Raw genomic sequence first — 5,417 nt, forward strand, 5'->3', positions numbered from 1 at the left:
CAAAACAATATTGACACATGTTCCGATGCCATATCGACCATAAAATCCTCACCGCTCCACCACACCCGCAGTAGAAGATTTTTTTCGGATTGTTAACCGCAGGGTCTGTGGCCCCAGGTGGTGGTGGTGTTGGGAGCGGGCAAGGCCAGCCATGGTTAATCTAGTTGGTAGATTCAATCACCTATTTTTTGTTACCTTTTTCTAGGAGTTCAGATTAGCTCCCGCAAGGGGAGAGAAGTTACCTTCCTCACTTGGGATCTTACCACCCAAATGTTATTAGGAATCAGATCACAAGTTAGGGTAATTAATGCATCATCAATTTGTAGTCTAACATATCATAGATGGTGAAATCCCCTGTGAGGATTGAGGTAACCAATGCATCATCAATTTGTAGTCCAACATATCATAGATGGTGAAATCCCCTGTGAGGATCGAGGTAACCACTTGAGGATCTTTTAACTATCGATCCTCATTTTTTTTTTTTTTTGGGTAAGGACTATCGATTCTCATGACCTCTACTATTGAATCGATTTTTGTTGCTAGGGATTATGTTTGAAAGATTTAATAATGCTTGATGTTGAAACTTAATAAAATCATCATGATCTTCATATTCATCGTTATCCATGCATGGACCATGGAGATATTATATATAAGTCGAATCTTTTTCGATTATGAAGTTTGTCGTTGGCAGATAAAATAAGGCAAATAATTATCATGTATTAGGTAGCTGCAATGGTCTAATCGAAATTAAGAATGTCTAATGGAAATTAAGAATGATATTAGACATTTCTTCTTTTTCTTTTCTTTTCATGTTATAGCACTAATATTGATTTACCAAAAAAAAAAAAAGCATTAATAATGAGAAATAAGTTTTAGATGATCAATCATTGTGTACTTTTTATAATTAAAAAAAAAAATCATGGTGGCATGTCAATTGGAGAAATAAGAAAGAGGTACAACAGACAAATTGAGAAATGGTTGTATAATGGCCTAGCTGGTTCTATATAGCTAGATCCGTGTTGATCATCTTCAAACGTTAGTAATAAGATGTTAACCCACATTAATTAATTTTAACGGTTAAGTATCAAAGAATAGAAATGACAAGAACCTCATGTACTAAATACATCCTCTTTTGAAGGTGACAAACCAAAAGAGAAGCTAACCCAAAAACGTAGAAAGTTTTTGGCCTGGACAGTCTTGGTGCCTTTTTCAGATACCTTCAATCCGAAGTATGGCTCTATGTATGAAAAATGAAGGCCTTACAAGTGTCGGTGAGATGATTTTAGATAGATAAAATGTCGTGGTGGGAATCCATCTGCTTCCCACATTATTGCAATTGATGTTCATTTCCTTTTCCCTTGTTTCTTTTTCTTCTTCTAACACCCCCTCTCTCTTCTCCTCTCTCTTTTTTATGATGGTTTCTTTACCCCAAGCCGAGACTGTAAGCAAAGGACCTGTATCTTGGTATTGCATAACCATAGAAGGAAATAAGAAAATATTTATTGATCTCTAGTTTTCTGCATGACCCAATGAAAAATGGTTACTTCGCTATCAAAACATTTGAAACTGTGACATGATTTTTGGAGATGTAGATAATATTAAGGTTCTGCTCACATATTAAATTTTATTTTCGACTTAATTGGAGTTTACCAAATGACAAAAATAGAGTTTTGAAAATCGGAAATACTGAAGAAGGCACATTATTAGGGGGTCAGAGTATACCTATAAACGTATATGGACTTTCATATTGATGCATATCAATATATATAGGTATTTGATCGTAGCCTTTCTAATTTGACATCTAACTGATATAGGTCCTGGACTTTATATCCAACATTAAGAATAGCCACATTAGTTATCCTCATGATACGGTAATAATCGTAGTCACCTTAAGATCCCCTAATTAGAAAGATAAAAAATTCCAATCATTAATTTAAGTTCCTTCGGCTTACTAGAGTTAAATCTTTTCCCTTATTTCTTTTTCTCCTTTGAGACTTTTCTCTTATCAGACTCAGAAGATAAGGAAGTGGAAAGGGATTGCGGAAATAGAGGTTAACTATTTCAATCACAATAACAAGGAAAAGGACTTAAAATAAATAATCTCTCTTTCAATCCTAATCTTTCTATTGCTGTCTAACTTTTTATTAATAACGATAAGGACCTTGCAACGTTATAATAATGGCAAAAAAAAGTAAGGCCGTTGACCTAAACTAAGTCTGGGTTTGGATGAAACTTTGAATTCCCTTATCCATTGTGGATAATTGAAATATAAATAGAAGTTTTGATATGGAAAAAGTTTAAGAAGTCTAGCAAAAAAATTCAAAATGAATTCAATGTTAGAATTTAAGTTTCAAACTATGGTCAAATTGGTCTTTTCAAAACGGTCTTTTTGAAATCCAAAGTAGTCTTTTTGAAATTTAGCTTTCTCGCTCAAAAGTGTCTCTTCTACACTTACTAATTTGTCTTTAGCACTTGTAGAGTTGTGAATGAGTTAAAGACAACTCACAAAAATTTAGTCCCACATTGGTTAGGGATGAAAGAAAACTTGGAGATATATATATATATATATATATATATAGATAGATAGATAGATAGGAATGTTTGTTAAAGGTGCAAGCCCTTTGAAGAGACACTCTCCCTTGTCATGTGTGTGGGGGGGGGGTCTTAGGGTGCTTTTGAAGTGTGCGCTCCGAGCCAGGCCATGGCCGATTCGAGGTCGGGTACGGTGTGGGTGTGGTTCAAAGAATCTACTTTTTACCACATGTAACTTTTTGTTTGAATCCACACTAAGGAACATATTATTGGTATATGTACCCAATATATATAATTACGTATGTATATGTATATGCATGCACCTATACGTATGAGGCATGTACCCTTCCCCATAAGTGAATGTACCTTCCCATACATGCATAGGGTCACACCTGTATACATATGGGTACCTACACAGATATACCCATTCGTATACAGATGCTTACATTCCATATATATATAGAATACATATTCTGGTTGGGTATTGTACGAAATACATACTGTGAGTTTTTGGTTCTTTGTTCTCTGTAAGTGCTTTTAGTCTCTGTTTTCTTTTTAGTATTGGTTTACTGTGAGTTTCTGAGTATTACCTTCGAACATACCTATTGGAATCGATTATTAGAAGTGCACCTTCATCGATTTAGGAGTTATTTTATCTTAGAGGTGAGAACGTAAGGTCAACCCGGTTGCATGTATATATACGGAGCGTTCAAATACCTTAAGGAGAGTATCTGTATACGATTCAACTTTACTTAAGATAGACGATTTCTGCTACTATTTCAGATGATTGCTTGAACAAGTAAGTCATCTTTTACTTGTAATTACATTTCAATTAAGTAATTGTTTTTATCAAAGTCTTATACCTATTGCCTAGTTTCTGTTAACTTGTAATCTTAAGGTATTTGAAACTAGGTATAAGACTATGGCAAATGATACAGATTCCGATACACATAATGCAAATGCTAAAATTAATGGGAGTGGTGCCACACCAACTTTGCCTACCAACACTAATGTAACAATTCTTATTATTAACTTTGCTCCACCATTACTACCTACTTACTTTTCAACACCCACCAATGTTGTGCCTATAGTTGGATCACTTCAACCTGTCATGGAAAAGATGAGGATTGTTTCTGAATTTGAAAAATTGACCAATTCAGTGGTCAAAATTTCAAAAGGTGGAAGCAAATGCTTCTGTTTGCTTTGTCTCAGATTGGGATTGTTTTTGCATTGATTGAACCCAAGCCACTACAAAGTGAGGATTCTGAACTTGAAGTAAAAAGACTTGCTTAAGTGGAGGCCGATTTTGAATGCACTTTCACTTGAGTTATATAATGTTTATAATTCTTTTGAAAGTGCATACATGATATGAGATGTTCTGTCCAAGAAGTACAATCTTGAGGATGCAGAGAGTAGTAAGTATGTGGTGACCAACTTTCTCAATTTTGTTATGTCTGATGGAGAGGACATCTCCTCCCAGATTGACAAATTTTAGGTACTTGTTGGGAAGCTAGCAAAAGAAAATATAATTCTGCCTGATGCATTTGTCACTGGTTCATTGATTGAGAAACTCCCTTCTTCTTGGAACCCATTTAAGTTAACCATGAAGCACAAGAGAAAGGAGTGGACCTTTGAACAAGTTGTAGTCCTGATCAAAATTGAAGAAAGGAACCGTGCTAAAGACAAGGCTATTGAGACTCTTAAACTCAAAGCAAATTTGGTTGAACAGAGAAGCAAGGAAACTCTAAGAAGGGCCTTCATGTTAAGAAGGATAAATCTTTCAAGAAAAAGAAAAGTACTTGCTTCTTTTATAAAAAAATCAGGTCATTTCAAGAAGGACTACAGGAGCACAAAGAAAGGATCTGAAAAGGCTAAGATTAATCTCATTGAAAGTGGGATTTTTACTGCAATGATAATAGAGGTTAATATGGTTAAAAAACCAACGGATTGGGTACTTGATACTGGTGCTACAAGGCACATCAGTGGAGATTGAAGTTCCTTTTTTAAGTACTCTATTATAAAAACTGATGAGAAGGTCTTTATGGAAAATTCCCAATCTTCAAATGTGGTTGGAAAATGCCAAGTGACAATAAAACTTACTTCTGGAAAGACACTTGTTTGGAAAATATACTCCATGTTTCGGATATAAGGAGAAATATGATTTCAGTGCCACTTCTAAACAAGGTTGGGTTGAAGTTGTCTTTTGAGTTGGATAAAGTTGTATTGTTGAAAAATGATGTATTTGTGGAGAAAGACAATTTGAGTGATGGTTTATTTGTATTAAGTATATCTGAAATTATTAATGAAATGTCAAGTTCTTCTGTTTACTTTGTTGACTCTTGTGATTTATGGCATGATAGATTAGGTCATTATAGTGCTCCTTAGATTTCCAAAATGTGCAAATTATGATTGCTTAAAAATAAAATTAAGCCTTCTCTAGACAAGTGTCCCACTTGTATAGAGACTAAATTTATCAAAAAATCTCATAAATCTGTTGTTAGGCAAAGTGGTTTACTAGACTTGATACATAGTGATTTAAGTAATTTTAAGTCATATGAATTAAGGGGTGGTAAAAAATATATTGTGACTTTTATTGATGATTATTCAAGATTCACCATGTTGTGTTTACTTAATTCAAAAGATGAAGCAGGAAATGCTTTTATATCATATAAAATTGAAGTTGAAAATCAACTTAGAAAAAAATTAAAAGACTTAGGACTGATCATAGTTAGCAATTCGGACGAATAATTCGCGAATTATTCGGCCGAACCGAATTTTAAAGAATTTTATCAAAAATTTGGACCGAATCCGAATTAAAAATAAAATTCTTTAAAATTCGCGACTTTTTCAAAAATGAATATAATTCGCGAATAATTCGGACCGAA

The sequence above is a fragment of the Macadamia integrifolia genome, chromosome 2, assembly GCF_013358625.1.
Source record: "Macadamia integrifolia cultivar HAES 741 chromosome 2, SCU_Mint_v3, whole genome shotgun sequence".
NCBI classification, from domain to species: domain Eukaryota; kingdom Viridiplantae; phylum Streptophyta; class Magnoliopsida; order Proteales; family Proteaceae; genus Macadamia; species Macadamia integrifolia.